Here is a 20,370-nt window from a genome sequence, read left to right as displayed (position 1 = left end):
TTATACACTTTTAAATTTTTTAACATTTTGACTCTTGTAGTAACACAGCTAAAAAAAACCACACTGTACAGCTGTAAAAAATATTTTTTATATCCTTGTTCTATAAGCTTTTCTCAATTTAAAGTTTTTTAATTTTTAAACATTTTTGTTAAAAACTAATACGCAAACATACAATCAGCTAGGCCTACACATGGCCAGGATCATCATTATCACTGTCTTTCACTTCCACATCTTATCCCACTGGAAGGTCTTCAGGGACAGTAACACACATGTTGCTGTCGTCCGTTATGATAACAAAGCCTTCTTTTGGATACCTCCTGAAAGACCTGCCTGAGGCTTTTTTTACAGTTAACTTTTTTAGTAAGTAGAAGGAGTACAATCTAAAATAACATTAAAAAGTAAAGCATAGTAAATACATAAACCAGTCACCCGTTTATTATCACTATCAAGAATTATGTATTGTACATAATTGTATGTGCCAAACTTTTATAAGACTGGCAGTAGGTTTGTTTACATCAGCATCAAAACAAGCAGGTGAGTAATGCATTGTACTACAATTTTATGATGGTTACATCATTAGGCAACAGAAATTTTTCCACTATAGTATAAGCTTATGGGACCACCATCCCAGGGATATCCAATCTTTTGGCTTCCCTGAGCCACATTGGAAGAAGAAGGATTGTCTTGGGCCACACATAAAATACACTAACACTAATGATAACTGATGAGCTACAAAAAAAAAAAAAAAAAAAAATCTCATAGTGTTTTAAGAAAGTTTATGAATTTGTGTTGAGCTGTGTTCAAAGCCCTCATGGGCCACTTGCTGGGTGAGTGCCACGGGTTGGACAAGCTTGAATATACAGTTTGTTCTTCATTGAAATGTCGTTATATGGTATAGGACTGTACTGCAGGGTTCAGTACTATCCATGGTTTCAGGCATTCACTAAGGGTTTTGGAACATATCCCCTACAGATGTAGGGTGGGGACAGGTACCATACTTTTGTGCCCAACTTCTTTCACTTGGGTTACTTTTGAGATTTATTCATGTTATTTGTGTATTGCAACTTGTTCTTTCATATTGCTGACTAGCATCCTTTTTTATAAATATGCCACAATTTAGACATTTGGGTTTCCACTTTGTGGCTATTACTAACAAAGCTACTATGAACATTCTTGTCTTAGTCATTTTGTTGTTATGGTTTTCTTTCTCTTCGGGAAATGCATACAGGTATAATTTTGTTGAATCATACCATACATGCATGTTTAACATTAGAAACCATCAAACTGTTTTCTAAAGACACGATAACATTGCAAACTACCATGAGCAAATTTTTCGTCAGAGAGTTCCAACTGTTTCACACCATCACCACTTCTTGGTATTGTTAATTTTTTAAAGTTTTAGGCATTCTAATGGTAATGTAGTGGTAACCCACTGTACTTTTCCCCCAATAATTGTAACATTTTCCCCAGATGATTAATGATGTCGAATTCATTTTCATGGACTTATTAACCATTTGTGTCTCTTGTGAAGTGTCTGTTTAATACTGTTGGACATATTAATTGGATTTTATCTTTTTATTATTCAGTTGTGTTCTATATACATTCTGGGTGCAAGGTGTTGGTTAGATTCCAGCCCCAGTTGGGTTCCCAAACAAATGCAGCCATACAAATGACCACAGCTATTATAAAATAAAGTAGAATAACTGGCCAGTTCAGTCCAGCAAACTCATAATATCATGAGATATAATAAACTGTTGCTTAAAAGGTTTTTGTTGGGTATATGTTACAAGTACATTACATATATAATATATACTGTTAATATTTTATCCCAGCCCGTGTTTTGCCTTTGTATCTTCTTAAAAGTGTCCTTTGAAGAGCAGAAGTTTTCATTTTACTGTTTTTTACTCCTTTATGGTGAGTGTTTTGTGTGTCTGTGTGCTTGTGTCTAGATATTTGTGTTTCTCTGTGTGTGTTTTCTGTTGAAGAAATGTTTGTCCCAAGGTTGCAAAGATTTTCTCCTCTTTTTTACTAGAAGATTTAATACTTCAGTTCTATATTTAGTTCTATTATTCATTTTGAGTTTAACTGTGTGTATGATGTGAGACAGGGTTTGATTTTATCAGACTTTTGAGACAGTTGTTCCAGTACTATTTGTTGAAAAGATTAATTCTTTCTCCACTGTATTGCCTTGAAACTTCTGTTGAAAATCAATAGCTATCATATATATAGGTCTATTTCTGGATTTTCTATTCTAATTCGTTGATCTACATGTCTTTATTTATGTCAACTTCACGTTGTCTTGATAATTTTAGCTTTATGTTAAGTATCAAATATCCCCAAATTATTTATTTTTTCTTTTTCACAATTGTTTTAATGATTCTAGGGCTTTTGTATTTCCATATTAAAACATTATAGTCAACATTTCAGCTTTTACAAAGAACCTGCTGAATTTTTTACTGAAATTACATAATTTTTATAAATTATTTTGGAGGTAAATTGACATGTTATTAGTATTGAGTCTTCTAATCCATGCACAAGGTATATGTCTCTATTTCATAGGCTTTCACTAGAAAGAAATTCCTCTTCGTTTATTTACACTTTCAATACTTAATATTTTCTTTAATTTTACTCAACACTGTTTTACAGTTTTCAGTGCCTTTTTTGGATCAAATTTGTCATTAAGTATTTATGCTCTTAATGTGATTGTAAGTAGTATTTTAATTTTAAAAATATACTTCTATTGTCCATTTCCATTAGAGTTCTAAAACTGATCAGAATTTGTCACTGTTTTCCTAAAAAACAATTGAATTGTTTTCTTCATTTAGTAAAACTCTAAGGTACTTTAATGAACTAAAACATTTTGCCCTATGCAATCTGGCTCCTGCTGTCCTACTGACCTCTTTGCTCCTCATTTACTCTGCACCAGACACGCTGGCCTCCTTTCTCTTATTTAAGCATGCCAAGGACTCGTCCACCCCAGGGACTTGCTCTTGTTTCTTCCTTGAAATGCATGCCTTCCTCTATTCACACAGGATGCTCACTTTCTGTAAGACCTTTGCCAATTATAGTATATAAAAAGGTAGCACTCACACTTGCATGCTCCAGCAGCTGCCTGTCCCCTTACTCTGGCTTGATTTTGTTTTGCAATATTTTATACCATCTCACACTCTCTGCATTTACTTGATAATTTTTACATTTCCTGTCACTCCCACTATAAGCTCATGAGGGAAGGAACTTTGTTTTGTTCACAGCTATATTTACAATAGTACCTGGTGTGTTGTAGTTGGCTCTCAATAAGTACTAGAATGAATGGGCTTCATGGACCAACAAAGAGAATGATTTTAGTGATAGAAGCAAAAACCAGACTGCTTTAGGTTGCAGAATGGCAAGACAGTAGAGGAAATGATGGTTAGTGAGGAGTTCTCTTTGGAGGGGCTTGTTTGATGAGAGTATCTGGATAAAGTGGCAGCCGCTTGGTGAGATAATAGAATAGGAAGTTTGTTGCTGCTTAATGCTCAATGCTTTAACCATAGAAGAGGCTAAACATATTTATTTAAGAAGCCCAGCAATTTCTCTCAATAAAACTGAATTAAATTATCCTAAGTGTACAAATAAATGGGGAATTTTCACTCAAGTTAGACCAATGGTCCATAGAGTTATGGACTCCATAACTCTAATATCTAATTCTTGTCATTTTTCTTCCCGTTAAAGCTTACTCATCTCTGCTGTCCTGGTGTGGGGGATGGGAGGGTCAGTGCTTCCACTTTTACCCTGGCCCACAATCATTAATTCATTATCACCAGCTGAGATCCCAATAGCCAGCATAGGACAGCCATGGTTCTCAAACGTATTTAGGGACAGGGCAAGCTCAAAAGCTTAGAATGGGGACAATCCATGATGGCATCTCCGTTCTTTCTCTGACTAGTCATGCTCCTTAATTCTCTGAGCCTGTGTCCCACATCTGTAAATGGGGGATAATAAGGCCTTCTCCATAGAGCTATTAAGAAAGTTGTTAGAAAACAGAGATAAAGCATAAAATTTCTAGTGCCTGACAGAAGTTATTTAATTGGTCTCCACATATATAACATTTTTAAGGTGAACATTAAATTCTGATACATAAAGTTCTATCACTCAAATTTTGACAACACAAATTATCAATTTAATTATCTAAGTTGCTTAAATGCTTAATTTCTTTGACATGTTTAATAAGACTAACTTTGCAAATTGAAACATAATATAAAATTGAAACCAACGTTTCCATAAAGAAAGCAACCTTCTGAATTCAGCAGAAGCTGAAGTTTAGGGTTGATATTCTTTTTTCAAAACATATTTTATTTACTTTGCTTCCTGTTAATAACACTAACATATAAACAGAAAGAGGTACCAAAAGTTTTAAGGTAAGCGTTAAGGTCAAGAGAACTTAAACTATAGAAAACCCTATTCATCACATCATTTAATTGTCACTTTAGAATAGATGTTATTTATTTTTTTAGTAGTCTAGCATGAAGCACACCAGGGCATTGCAGCAGCATGGCTCGGTCATTTTCTTTTTTAAAATTTTTATTACTTTTTATTGAGACAAGGCCTCGCTCTGTTGCCCAGGCTACAGTGCAGTGGCTCAATCTCAGCCCACTGCAACTTCTGCTGTTCTAGTTCAAGCGATTCTCCTGCCTCTGCCTCCCGAGTAGCTGGGATTACAGGCTCCTGCCACTGAGCCTGGCTAATTTTTGTATTTTCAGTACAGACGGGGGTTTCATCACCTTGGCCAGGCTGGTCTTGAACTCCTGACTTCGTGATCCACCCACCTTGGCCTCGCAAAGTACTGGGATTGCAGGCGTGAGCCAATTTTCCCCGGCCAGTCATTCTTACATTCATGTGTGCATCAGCATCAGCTGGAGGGTTTTTTAAAACAGAATCATCATCCTGACTCCCATAGTTTCTGATTCTATAGGTCTGAAGTGGGAAGCACAGATTTTCATCTCTAACAAGTTTCCAAGCAATGATGCTGATCTAGACCCAAGGAAATGGTTCTCAATCTTAGAGGCACACTAAACTCACCTGCAGAAGCTTTGTTGTTTAAATACAGATTCCTTCCCTATCTAAAACATAATCCCTGGGGGTGGTACATTGGGATTTATATATAATTTTTAAAAAACTGCCTAGATACTACCAATGATCACTAAAGGTTTACTGTTATTGTTCTAAGACAGTGGCTCACAAACTCTGCTAAACTGGGAAGGTTTTAGAGCTACTGATGCCAGAGTCCCACATCCACAGTTTCTGATTAAAATTTTCTAGGGTATATCATGAGCAATAGAATTTAAAAAACTAACCATGTGATTTTTAATTTTGATAACTGTTGCTCTCAATTTTTAATTTGTTCTTTCATATTAGGCTATTTTCTTGCCATATGCCTATTTTTGATGGCCTATACATATTTATTAAAAAATCTATTGTGGGCAAGGTGTTATGGTAAGTATAATATAAAATATAAAAAGATATAGGTAAGAGGTTTTCCCCAAGTAGACCATATCCTAATTGAGGAAGTTAAGGGATCCGGACATGAAAGTAACTAGAAATGTAGAGGTATCTGAAATTACCTCTGAATTAAAAGATTAGAAAATGCTTATAAGTAAATTTAATATCTCTATTCTGGCTAACTGAAGCTTTGAGGTTACCTGTTTTCTAGACTTCAAGTATATAAAGTTGAAAGTATAAGTGAGACACCAATAGCAGAAAAATTATTGATTAGATGTTGAAATCTATTAAAAGATACAGAATTAATTTTAATCATAGTAATTTTGATAACATATTTTTTCTTGCAATGACATCATAGGTGAAAAAGAGTTTCTTTTTATTAGTACATAATAATTGTACATATTTATGGAGGTACATGTGATACTTTGATGTAAGAATATAATATGTAATGATCAAATCGGGGTAATTGGGATATACATCACCTCAAATATTTATCATTTCTGGTTTTGGGTACCATTCCAAATTTTCTCATTTAGCTATTTTTAATTATACAATAAATTATTACTAATTATAGTACCCCTATTGTGGTATCAAACAGTAGAATATAGTCCTTCTAACTGTATTTTTGTACCCATTAACCAACCCGACTTTATCCTTCCCTTCTCTAATACACTTCCCAGCCTCTGATAAGCACGATTCTATTCATTCTATTCACTACGTCTATGAGATCATTGATCATTTTTTTAAGCTTCAGCAAATGAGTGAGAACATGTGCTATTTGTCTTTCTGGGACTGGCCTATTTTATTTAATATAATGTCCTCTAGTTGCCTCCATGTTGCTGTAAACAACAGGATCTCATTCTGTTTCTATGGCTGAATAATACTCCATTGTATGTGGTTATACATGTGTGTGTACACACACACACACACACACACACACACACACACACATATTGATCTATTAATGGAACTTGGATTGATTCAATACCTTGTCTATTATGAAGACTGCTGCAATGAACATGAGATAAAATGTAGATATCTTTTTGATATACTGATTTCCCTTCTTTTGGATATATACCCAGCAGTGGGATTGCTGGATCATATGGTATTCTATTTTTAATATTTTGAGAAATGTTCATACTGTTTTCCATAGTGGCTGCACTAGTTTACATTTCCATTAACCATGTGTAAGAGTCTCCATTTTTCTGCATCCTTTCTAGGATTTGTTATTTTCTGTCTTGTTGATAATAGCCATTTTAACTGGGATGAGATGATGTTTCACTGCAGTTTTGATTTGCATTTCCCTAATCATTAGTAATGTTGAGCATTTTTTCATATACCTGTTGGCCATTTGTATGTCTTCTTTAGAGAAATATTTATTCAGATTTTTTGCCCACTGTGTAATCAGATTATTTGTTTCTTTGTTGTTGAGTTGTTTGAGTTCCTATATATTCTGGTTACTAATCCCTTGTTAGATGGGTAGTTTTCAAATATTCTGTGGGTTGTCTTTTCATTTTGTTGATTGTTTTCTTTGCTGTGCAGAAAATTTTTAGCTTGATGTAATTACATTTTAAAATGTTTGTTTTGATTACCTGTACTTTTGAGGTCTTACACAGAAAATCTTTGCCCAGACCAATGTCCTGGAACATTTCCCTAATGTTTCCTTGTAGTAGTTTCATAGTTTCAAGTATTACATTTAGGTCTTCAAACCATTTTGATTTTATTTTTGTATGTGATGAGAGATCAGGATCCAGTTTTATTCTTCTTCACATGCATATTCAATTTTCATAGTACAATTTATTGAACAGGCTGTCCTGTCCCCAAATGTATGTTATTGGCACCTTTGTCAGAAATGAGTTGGCTGTAAATGTGTGGATTTATTTCTGAGTTCTGTATTCTTTTCCATCAGTTTATGGATCTGCTTTTATGCCAGTACCATGCTGTTTTGGTTACTCTAATTTTGTAATACACTTTCAAGTCAGGTAATATGATGGTTCCAGCTTTGTTCTACTTCTTCAGGATGCTTTGAAAAGATTATTTTTGAAAAGTGTGCAAAACAGTACTTATCTTCATTATATTGAGATAGAGAGAGACAAAATTTTTTTTCTTTTGCACACTGAGTAGTAAAACTTGCCTTGCATTTTAGTCCTCTTTTAAGAGTTTTATGTTTCAAGCAAAATTCATTAATTTTCAGAATAGTAATTTGTATTTTGTCCTACAGCATGGTCAACATGACTCCCCATTTTCTTATATAATTTGGAGCTAAATTATCTCACTTAGAGTTTGTGCTAATAAAATTGATCTAATTAGTTTTTTCCCTATATAAACTAGCTAGGTTTGCTTTGTTTGCTATCCCAAATTGTACTCCAGTGGCCATTTTGAAGTTGTATTACATTTTTACACAAGGATGTCTTAACAAGGAAATGTGGATGTATTTGTGAAATTTATAAACTTTATTCCAAATAACAAATGAACTTAATGCTTTCCTGTTGATGAACCAGTTATGTCATCTTCAGGTGTTAATTTTATGTAGTTTACTATCAGCCTTGTCTGCCTTTTCCTGTGGTGCCTTTTTGTAGGCACATGATGATGTGAAACTCATCTAGGTGATTTACAGGTGAGCTGATGACATCTCTGTGTTCTATGTTCCATTTAAGGCTGCAGTAAAAAAACTGTTGTGAGAGCTTTGTGAAAAATGCCATGACCTATTTACTTTAGAAAGCACAGGTCCTACGATTTCTAGTAGGTCGGTGGATTTAAAACTTAGAAAAACTCTTTGTCCTGTTATAAATTCCTTAACTTGTGCATCTAAATACTATTTTAGAACGTAGCAGAATCCCCGTGGAGTCTCTGTTCTGCCCCTCCCCTAGTCGTGCAGTTGCCCTCCCTTAGGACACCTGCTGTTCTTTTATTTTGTATCCACCTAGAGACACATGGGCATATACAAGTGTTTATAATAAAATATAAATCTATATATTTATTTTTGCATTTATATAACACAAAAGGTGGCATATTATACACAGTTTTGTGTTTTTCATTTACTTCTACATTAATGAGCAAAGAACTTCCTCATTTTTGTTTATAGCTGAATTGTATTGCATTCTCTAGGTATAATTTCAGTAATCAGTCCTCAGTTGGTGAGTACTTAGATTGTTTCTGCTTTGCTATTAGAAAATATTTGCTGTCATACATATACTTGTATGTTATTTGAATGTGATAAAATTTATATCTGTAGGTTAAATCCTAATAGCTAGGAAATGCTAGTTCAAAGGATGGTGAGCTTTACATTTTGATACATATTACCAAATTGCATTTCATCTAGGTTTCAACAATTTTCACTACCATCATTTAAGTAAAAGAAGATCTGTTTGTTTTCTGTCCACTTACCAGTGCAGTATGTTACCAAATTCTTCATCTTTGTCAAATTGGTAAAGTAAAAAATGTAATCTCACTATAGTTTTATTTTGCATTTCTCTGGTTATGAGCAAAACAACATGTTTTCTACTCTTGAACCATTTGCCCATTTTTCTGTTACTTGGTTGGTTTTCCATATTACTTTGAAAGATCAATTTATGTATTAGGAAAAGTTGTTATTTTTATAACATGAATTTTATATTTTCTCAAGTTGTCATTTGGCTTTGTTTTTTTTTCTGTGCACAGATTGTTGATTTTTACATGGTCAACTTTATCAATATTTTCGTTTATGTTTAAGTCGTGGCTTTTCTCCATTGGATACAGCATGCCTTATGGTTTAAACTGGTCTTGCCTCAAGCCCACGTCATGTTACAGCTGTTTATAGTTGGAAGATTAGATGCTTGTAAATTGATACCACAGAAGTTCTTAGAAATCCACTTTACTTCTTAAATCCTTTCAGATTTTTCTCTAATCTTATTTCAGCCTTAAAGATTGTTTTCAAAAAGGAAAGAAAGAAAAACTTTAACCTAATTCTGGTAGTATTTAAATAAACTTGAATTTAATGAGGATTAAATAATCTTAAAACATATTTGCCAATCATAACTAGCATTCAAAATGTTGACTTTTTCTTTCCCTCTGGGTTGTATTTAACTACATGCAGCCAGCCAATTTCTTTTTGGTGGTATTATAAGAAGATATATCTATTGGCTAAAATTTCGAAAAGACCCATGAAGGAGTCAACAAATATCACTTAAATTTGTGAATTTTCTTACAGCATCAAAGTAGATTTTTTGTTTGTTTCTGATATTTTATTTAAGATGTTATATCAAAATAAGTAATTTTAACCCCCCCAAAAAGAGAGAATTGATTAACAATTCACTTCAGGCTATTTATATAAAGAAAGAACTTTGGTGTAACTTTTATTCTTTGTAAAAGTAAAACGGTATCATGAAGCTCATTTTTATGACCAGAAGAAAGAAGATAGACTTTAGAAGCAGAGTCACTGTCCTGTGACTGAAGATGAGACAAAAATTGATATTTGAAGTGTCCATGAGAAAACATGTACTGTATCTTGACACTTAAAGGAAGAGTTTTGAAAATGATACCTGATGTTATGATTTTGTTATCTGGATTGAAGTAAAGAATTCTTTATTGCCTATCTGACTTTATTTTTCCTTGTCAATATTTAAAAGGAGAGGAATTTTGCTTGATTTACCCAGGTGGATAAAATTGAAAAAGATAGATGAATAGAAGTTTTACCATCTAAGGTTTGTGGGCTCCTGTCTATAGGCATGTATAGAAAAGTTATTAAATAAAAAAGTGTCTTTTATCAAATAAAAGATACTAGATTAAATACAAATTTTAAATAAACAAGTTCAGTGGGTCTTTGTGGGCCTAGCTGCCAAAAATTTGACCAGATCAACCTTCTGAATTAACTGTTCTTCAAAAAAACACTTGCACTTGAAACTCTATACAGCCTTCAAAGCCAGGCCTTACTCCTAACTTATTACAATGTAGGCATAGGCGGATGAGCTTGTCCACTGACTTACTGCCTGACCTTGAAAAAGTCATGCCACTGGTTGTAACTCTGGCCACTTGCAGACTTGAAACAAAGAGACACTATATTCATTCTATTTGGAGGAGGATGTTACATAGCCAGCTCTTAAAACTACTGTAAGATTGATTTAACTTTCTCAGCACAAATTTCTGGCCCTATGGCGTGTACCTGCTGACAGAGTACACTTATATTTGTCAATTTTGTGTGAGTGTGTGTGTCTTCTGTTTGTGGAGACAACATACTTCAGTATATTTAAATTCGTTAACTTTTCCTGATATGTTGATATTTAGGATATTGTGAATTAAAAAACTGTAATTTCTCCTCCTCCTAAACAAAATCTGAATGTCAAGACTTTTTAAAAAATCCCCTTTGTTAAAAATTATTTCATTGAAACATCATTCATTAACTCTGTGTAATTGATATACCTTAACACTTTAGTTGCTACTCCAGCCACATTTCTTTTTCCCAAGGAAGGGTAAAAATGAATGAATATTCACACTTAACTTTTAGCTTCAGGCTAAAATGTATTATGCACCGTATTTTGGTTTTTAAAAATAATCACCTTGTCATAGTTCAATGGCAAAGTGAAGTCAACTCTGTCAACAGAGACAATTTCAGGGGGAAGAAACATTCCTCACCCCCTTGAGTATCATTTCATTTGAATGCTCCTGATTTTTTACCTGCTCCTTTTTTTGGAATGCTCCATGGGACAATATAATGAAGTCTAAAATACCATGAACTGAAATCTCATCTTTGCTGACAGCACGTAGCTGACAAGTACTGATGTTCTCATACATTGTCCCTATTTGAACACTATATCTTATGTACGTAAAATGCATGTCTAGAAGTTTCCTTTTAAATTCCACAAGCACAGAAAAAACCTGGATCCCCATATGTCTAACAATGTATTGCATGAATATATTAACACCATCACAACACCAACTGCTTTCATTGTTTTGCTGTAAATGGAATCACAGTCAGTATATACATCACTCAAAATGTATTTTTCAACATGCCCTAGAGGAAAGCAAAAGCATTGATTAAAAATATTAAGATAAAAAAATTAAAACAAACCTAGTAGACATCATCTATCATAGAAGATCTTGGCAGTTGGATACAACTGACATGATACTGTGTAAAGGTAACAGGGTTGCAGAGCAAATTTGGGTTCTATTCTTTTAAAATTTGCTCTCAAAGAAAGATAAAAAAAGGTTGCCATAATTTAGTATTGATACTTTAGAGACTAACCACATTTTAATTTCCCTCTGTCTGAAACAGATTGAATAAATTAAGATTATCCTTCATCATGTGAATATAATTAACCTAGGTTTTTCCTTTAATGTTTTATTTTTTGCCCTGGTCCTTGTGCCCTGTGTGAAGCACATGAGCTCTCAGGGCTTGGGATGGCCATGGCCACTGTCCACTAAGCATGCCCAGCTTCCTCCTACCCACAGCATGTTATGAGGTCATATGAGATTTGAAGAGACTTTGAGGCTTTCAGAAGAAAAGCTCAATGTGAATTCAAGTGGCAGTCACTGCCAAGACTTAAATATACTGCATCTAAGAAAATCTTTGGTTTGATACTCTTTTCTTAAGTTTCAGGAGAAAAAGTTGAGAAAATTCATGTTATGACAGGAGGCCAAAAGCCAACAGTAGTTCAAAATAGTTGATCCAAGAAAGAAATTGTATTGAGCTATGGTAAATGAGCAAAGTAAGAATAACTTCAGTGAATTTCATAAAGGTCAAAGACAACTTTGTAGACAAAAGTCCCAAACTGCCTGTGTTCTGCAGCTCCCCATGAAGTTTTTTGTTGTAGAATTCTGTATATGTGGACCTACTTTTTTAGGAGATTGTAATAAAAGCCACCAAAGCAATTCTGGACCACTACCCAAATTAGTAAGTATATGTATTTTATGTATTTTATATATATATATACACACACACACACACACTATATATATATATATATGCACACTACACACTATAGATACACACTATATATATGCACTATATTTTTATGAAGCAAAATTACATTACATATAATTTTTTCATATATATAATTTTTCTAAATATATATATTTTATATATATATATACGTTTGGAGAGAGAAAGAGAGCTCTGTAAATGCCAAATAAATACACAACGTGAGGGGCATTATGTAGGTTCTTATAACTTTTAGATTTCATTTATAAACTCATAAACTTTCTAGACAGAGTGAGAAAAATATGTAGATAGTATGATATTGTCAATGTGAGAGAGAGAATTGAATTAAGAATATTTTTGTCCTGGTTTAAAATGGCCATTAGTTATACATTACTTAACAACATCCAGTTAGGTGGTCAATTATAGACTGCTCATTTCTTCACATCATGTCTTCTTTTTCTTCCAATATAGTTTATTATCATAAGAAACTCTTTGTGCTATTTGAGAACAAAGGAGGTGAAAATTATATTTCAGAATATTCTTTGAGTACCCATTCCCTCCTGCCTCCTCAACTCTCCTTATGAAGCTCTCTGGGTATATCTCTGTCATGGCACCAACAACACTGATTGGAATTGTGTGTTTAGAAATCTTTCTCCTAGAGGACAAGGACTACTTCTAATGCAGTGTTTGGTAATTAAGTAATTGAATTCAACTGAGTGTTGTCCTTATGCTCAAGAAATATCACTAAGAAGCCATTCTCAAAAGGAAGATTACGAAACTTAAGTAGAAGTTTAGGAGAGCAGTCATTGACATTCCTTAAACTGTTAGGTAAGCATGGTCTGCATTAATAAATGTGTATCATGAAAACATACTAACGTAACTACTGGTGAGGCCACATTTGGAGTAATACCTCTATTTCTAAGCAGTACATTTTGGAAAATTGTTAGTGTACAGTGTAACTGGAGAAAGAATCCAAGAAGCTAGAAAAGCTCAACCTGCAGAAGGCTTTGTGGAATAGTATCTTTATTTCTATTTGGTCAGTGTCTTGTCTTGTCTTTTCTTTTCTTTCTTTCTTTCTTTCTTTCTTTCTTTCTTTCTTTCTTTCTTTCTTTCTTTCTTTCTTCTTTCCTTCCTTGTCTTTCTTTCCTTTTCTTTATTTTCCTTTCTCTCTCTCTCTTTCTTTCTTTCTTTCTCTTTCTCTCTTTCTTTCTTTCTCTTTCTCTCCTCAGCCTCCTTTCCATTTTCCTTTCCTTCTGGCCTCCATTTCAGCCTCCAGTTTCCCTTTCCTTTCCTTTCCTTCCTTTCCTTTCCTTTCCTTCCATCCTTTCCCCTTCCCTTCCCTTCCCTTCCCTCCCTCCCCTTCCTTCCCTCCCTCCCTCCCTCCTTCCTTCCCTTCTTTCCTTCCTTCCTTCCTTCCTTCCTTCCTTCCTTCCTTCATCCTTCCTTCATTAACCCTTTTCCTTTTTGGACTAGAGTTTCCTCTGTCCCGTAGCCTGGAATGCAGCAGCACAATCTCTGCTCACTGTAGCCTCAAACTCCTGGGCTCAAGCAGTCCTGCCACAACACTCTCTTGAGTAGCTGAGACAGGCATGTGCCACCACACCCGGCTAATTTTTACTTTTTTTTGTAGATATAAGATTTCACCATGTTGCCCAGTCTGATCTCAAACTCCTGGTCTCAAGCATTCTTCCCACCTGGCCTCCCATAGTGCTGGAATTATAGATGTGAGCCACTGTGCCTGGCTTGGTCAGTTTTTTATGAAGCAAAATTACATTTTTTATGACCCTAGAGGAAAGAATTAAGAGTGGTTATAGTTAAATAGAAGCACATTGGGCTGTATATAAGAAATGAGTTTTTATTTTTCAGTATTCTCAGTGTTTTAAATAAAAATAAATATAAAATTCCGTCTACCATTATCATTTATTAATGTAGCAATGTCTTCACAGAAGACAGTAAATGGACATAATCTCATTTTAAAGGTGTTTCCTTTCATATTAATAAATTTAACTGTAAAAATCTCAGGACATCATCCTTATTTTTCTTCAATTTGATCTAAGGACAACATTTGGGAGCTGTTTGCCCTAGTTACGTTACTTTCTTCTCTCTCTGAGTCTTTAATTCCATTAATTCAACACAAGGGCAAAAGACAACTGATACTAGCGGTTTTAAATTAAAAAAAAAAAATTAAGTTATTTGTAGTTTAAAATTGTCTTTAGTCCCTTATTAATGCCTTAACAAAACATTATTCTCCTAGAACTGGAAGAGAAATGTAGGGTTAAAAAACAGATGTCACTTGCTTAAAACTCTGGAGCATGCATCAGGATGTTTCTTCTCTTTGTATTAGGCTCTATTTAGGTGACAATGCAAATAATTTGGTAGAATGGACTTTTCTGCATTCTCTTTTTCTCTTCAGTCTTTCAGTTGGCATGAACTGGAATGGTAGGCCAACATTTATATAGGAGAATTAGTAAACTCTAGATAAATGCTTTAAAACCTTAAGAATTGAAGAATGTAGTCAGTATTTTTCAAATATCCAAAAGCTATTTTCAGCTTCAGAAAGAAGTGCAAAGCTACACAGGGAGTTAATATCTTCTTCCACTGGAGAGAAGCTACTATTATACACAACAGTAACTAAAAGAAAATTTATTTAATTTATTATTTCAATTTACAGAAGTGCATCCACAGACCAGACCACAGTGTAACACAGAGTATATATTTCATTTCAGTAAAGAAAGATTAAACTGAATCAATATTTGAAGGACTTGGGCACAGTATGAAGGTCAACAGACTCCAGATCATTCTATCTACCCTGCATATTTGGATATTTGTGTAAATGTATGAGTATGTGTGCAGTACTCATTGACTTGTGTATTTTAAAAGGACACTTTTAGGGGTGTTATAATCTGACTACCCAAACCTGTCTCTGAAATGCCATGCGTAATCAATCCCTAGTTCCCTCCTCTGTCATGTACGTGTAGCCTGCTTGTTGCTTAAAGAAAATGCATTAATTTTAGCACCTTGTTCTTTACTTTATGGACCAAATAATTTTTACATTCAAAATAACTCATTTAATTCTGGGTTGCAGACTAATGTGGTTTATTGGAATATTGTAAATAAGGTTTGATGTTTCTTTAAAACCTTCCTTTAGGAGAGTGCATGCCACTTTCTTTTTTTGCATTTCCATGAAGTTCTAGGAATTTAAATAGCAGCTATATCAATCAATAATCTTGTTTAACCATCCCAAACTCTTGGTTTCTATTATGTACTGGGTCTAATCCTGTTTTTATGTGCACAGTAATATATAATTTCTCACTGGGTCATCACAAAAGCGACATAATAAATCCAGCAGAGAAAGATAATCAGTGTTAATAGAGGATCATTCCAAAGCCATCGTGATTTGAACTCCTTGCCAAGTTAAGCAGAAGGATATTGTACAAAGCAAGTCTTCTTTAAGGAGAGATGTTCTCAGATCCAACTTAGGTTTATTAAATTCAAGATCAGTCCTAGATCATGGTACTCTTTTTTTTAAGTCTTTATTTTTGTGTTTGTTTTTCCCTCCTGTTTTTTTCACCCCAAAAATCTACCATATTTTCAGCATTTTGTTTTGTTTTTGTTTTTGTTTTTGTTTTTGTTTTTGTTTTCCTTAGACTCAGAATCAGAGTTATACCAGAGCACTCAGAAGAGCAGTGCAAAATATCTAATTGCAGTTCTGGGACAAGATCAAAGCTGTCTGTGTAAAAGTTAGTGAAAACCATGAGGTAGTTTGAAGGCAGCTTTCCAGGACTCTTTCATGATATGACACTGGGGTTCCGAGATAGTCATTCAGAATGGGATTAGAAAAATGAAATTGTCTCCAACTGAAGAGTGTGTGTACTTACTGTCATCTTTATCTTAAAACTCACTTTTTCATATTTGCTGAGGTGTAGCCAAGCTGTTATTTGAAAACCAACCACAGTAATGTGTTAGACTCTTACTAACTAAAAAGCTCCTAAACACAATCATATCTAGAATATAGTTTTATTTCAAGGTCATTTCTGTGCATTTATTTGGAATAAAAAGAAATATTCTAATAAAATTGTTTAAAATATCATTTTAAATTGATATTTCTCTTTTGAGAAGATTTTGATATTCTGGACTTTTTAGCAGATCTATGTAATTTTCTCTTAAGTGTAGGGAATTTTCCAAGATTTAAGGCATGATTTTTTAGTAGCAGATGCTAATCCATGTTTTCAAATGGGTATTTCAGAGAGCTTTTCTTTTTCATCCTTAATAATTTTCTTGCTCTTTTGACTCTAGACTCTAAATACACTCTAACTCGATCAAAGAACCTGAGGCCATATAGACAAATGGACTATTAGGTCTGCAAAGGTAGAGGAGAATGGAAAATTGATTAAAAACATATGAGGGATTCACTTAGCAGATAAGGTGAAAAGTGAATTTAAGGCATTATCTGAAGAAGGTGCAAGAAAGCTACGCTTAAGGGTTGAGTAGGAGCATTCTTACAGTATTCTAGAAGTACTTTTGTTCTAATAAACCAAACAAGAGTCTATATGGAAGAGTCACTTCTGTGGCCTTCACTTGTACATAAAAATTAAAATCCCAAAGGCACTTCGCTTATTTCCATTATTTCTAGATTATAATTTGATATGCTGGAAAGTACATCAAATACACTATTTATTAGATTTTAACAATTTTAACTGATTCAGCAAATGTCTAACATCTTCTCTCTTCCTAGGATAATATTTTCTCAGATGGAAATATTTAAGTGTATTATAATCTTTTATTTTACCTATCAAATCATTACCTTTTCTTTTACCTATACAATTATTACCAGTGGCTGTTCATTTCTTTGGAGTTATGGATTCATTTAGAAGCCCAATCAATGGTTCGGTTCCTGCCCCAGATGCTCACATACACACAAAATTCTGGAAACAGTTCAATGGGCTTTGTTGAATCCTCAGAATTTTATCAGTGAATACTTAAAAATCCCCCATAAATAGGACAATATAAGATTGTAGGTTAGGTTCCAGTTTACCATGACTAAAGGTGGCTTTCTTTGTGCTTTGGAGGTGAAAAATAGCCAACAAGGCATTCAATCCTGGCTGTAGTCTTTAGAAATGATGTAACTTATGGGTCTGTAATGAATGTTCAGAGTTTTTGGGGTTAAACCAACTTCAATTTTAAAGGAAACTTCTTCATTGCTACCCTTTGCTGCATTTATCTGAGAAGTAAGAATAATTATCAATGTACATTCCAAATGAAATCCAAGTTAATTTCTATTAGTGACAGGATGAGCAATATAATATGTAAACAAAAAAGACTACCTAATTAAAAGATTTCTGAAAGAGATTTCAATTTTCTAAATGTTAGTGCTCATACAAAATAATATGTCTCAATTGAGGCAGCTTACATCATTGCCAAGTTTCTGTCATTTGGCAGGTTGCTCCAACATTTAAATTCAAATTTTCAACAAAAAGAACTCTACAGAAAAGGACATCTTCTTGAATAAATACAGTCTTACCTGACATTCACATATGAAGTAAACTATTGCCCCACCCCAGTTATCTTTGGATGGCCAGTTAATCAGTGAATAAATATTGATTGAGTACTTACTATGTGCTAGGCATTAAAGTATGGTGTATAATCTTTATCTTAAAGGGCTATTTTCTACTGGAATGGCAACTAAGATTTAATGTGATAATGTAATATTGGAGCAATATGAGAACAAATCTAGTCCCTCACCTAGGCTCAGGTTTTAGGGAAGATTTATTGACACGGTTATTTCTAAATATAGGTAAAAGGATGAGTAGGACATAGGATGAGCAAGGCAAAGGTATTTGGGGAAATGAGAATGGGATTGGAAAAGCTGGTCTGTACTTTAAGAGAAACATAACAGGTGTGGAGTCCAGAAAGCTAAAAATTTTGATTTCAAGAAAAAATATGAAACTACTACAGAGTTTTAGGCAGAAAAATGACATGAACTGTTCTGAAGTTTAGAAACCTCATTCTGGCTGACATAGAAAATAGAAGGTTAGATGCCATTTCAAAATTGCAGGTGAAAAATACTGATGTCCTGAATAAAGGGTAGCTAATGGACAAGAGTGGAATATTGAAGAAGAATTAATCAAAGTTAGTAGTTGAATGGTTTTGGAAGGAGATCAAAGAGTAAAACCTGATCCTCTGATTTCTGTTTTATGTGACTTGATAAATGTTACAACAATTTACAATGAGGGACATCAAAGAAGAGATGTTGTATGGAAAGATGAGATTATATTGAAATATATTGATTTGGAGTTGAACGTGGAAAGTCCATACAGAGATGCCTAGTTAATCACGAAATATATGAATTTGCTGTTGTAGGTAAGGCCTGTACTCTCTCTATATAGGTATAGTGTTATTGTTAATATATACATAGATAGGCCAGGTATGGTGGCTCATGCCTGTAATCCCAGCACTTTGGGAGGCTGAGGCGGGCAGATCACCTGAGGTCAGGAATTCAAGACTAGCTTGCCAACATGGAAAAAACCCATCTCTATTAAAAATACAAAAAATTGGCCAGGCATAGTGGCACGCACCTGGAATCCCAGCCACTTAGGAGGCTGAGGCAAGAGAATTGCTCGAACCCAGGAAGCAGAGGTTGCAGTGAGCCGAGATTGCACCACTGCACTCCAGCCTGGGCGACAGAGTGGAACTTTCTCTCTCTCTCTCTCTCTCTCTCATATATATATACACACACATATGTGTGTGTGTGTGTATCTGTGTATACATATGCATATACATAGATAATTTAAGTGACAGAAAGGGATGAGGTCCACCAGAAAGAGTGGAGGGAAAGATGGAAGAGGGAGGAAGGAGAAGGGAGAGAGAGGCCAAGGAGTAGAAGGGAAGATGTACATAAGATCAGCTTCAAGGGCGTAAATCTGCAAGTATCAACTTTTTAACAAATAAGTAAAAGAAAATAAGTTCAAAAGGGAAGGTTTGGGAGAAACAATCAGAAAGGTAAGAAAGAGCCTACTTGGTTGCCCAGATTCTAGGAAAAATTAAGGTTTTAAGAAGTTAAGAGTAACAGTGTTAATTGTCTTAATCTCTTCAAACTGCTATAACAAAATACCATAAATAGGTAGCTTATAACAACAGAAATTGATTTCTTACAGATTTGGAGGCTGGGAAGTCCAAGATCAAGGCACCAACAGATACACTGGTGAGGATCCACTTTCTGATTCATAGAATGGTTCCTTTTCACAGTGCCCTCAATGGTAGAAAAAGCAAGGCAACTCTCTGGAGCCTCTTTCATAAATGCACTAATCCCATTAATGAGGAGTCTTCCCTCATGACCTAATCACCTCTCAAAAGGCCCTCCTATTCATATCCTTTGCCCACTTTTTGATGGGGTTCTTTTTTTTTTTCTTGTAAATTTGTTTGAGTTCTTTGTAGGTTCTGGTTATGAGCCCTTTGTCAGATGAGTAGATTGCAAAAAATTTCTCCCATTCTGTAGGTTACCTGTTCACTCTGATGGTAGTTTCTTTTGCTGTGCAGTGGCTCTTTAGTTTAATTAGATCCCATTTGTCAATTTTGGATTTTGTTGCCATTGCTTTTGGTGTTTTAGACATGAAGTCCTTGCCCATGCCTGTGTCCTGAATAGTATTGCCTAGGTTTTCTTCTAGGGTTTTTATGGTTTTAGGTCTAACGTTTAAGTCTCTAATCCATCTTGAATTAATTTTTGTATAAGGTGTAAGAAAGGGATCCACCTTCAGCTTTCTACTTATGGCTAGCCAGTTTTCCCAGCACCATTTATTAAATAGGGAATCCTTTCCTCATTTCTTGTTTTTGTCAGGTTTGTCAAAGATCAGATGGTTCTAGATGTGTGGTATTATTTCTGAGGGCTCTGTTCTGTTCCATTGGTCTATATCTCTGTTTTGGTACCAACACTTTTCAAAAGAAGACATTTATGCAGCCAACAGACACATGAAAAAATGCTCATCATCACTAGCCATCAG

The sequence above is a fragment of the Papio anubis genome, chromosome 8 (assembly GCF_008728515.1).
Source record: "Papio anubis isolate 15944 chromosome 8, Panubis1.0, whole genome shotgun sequence".
NCBI lineage: Eukaryota > Metazoa > Chordata > Mammalia > Primates > Cercopithecidae > Papio > Papio anubis.
This window is presented reverse-complemented; position numbering follows the sequence as displayed.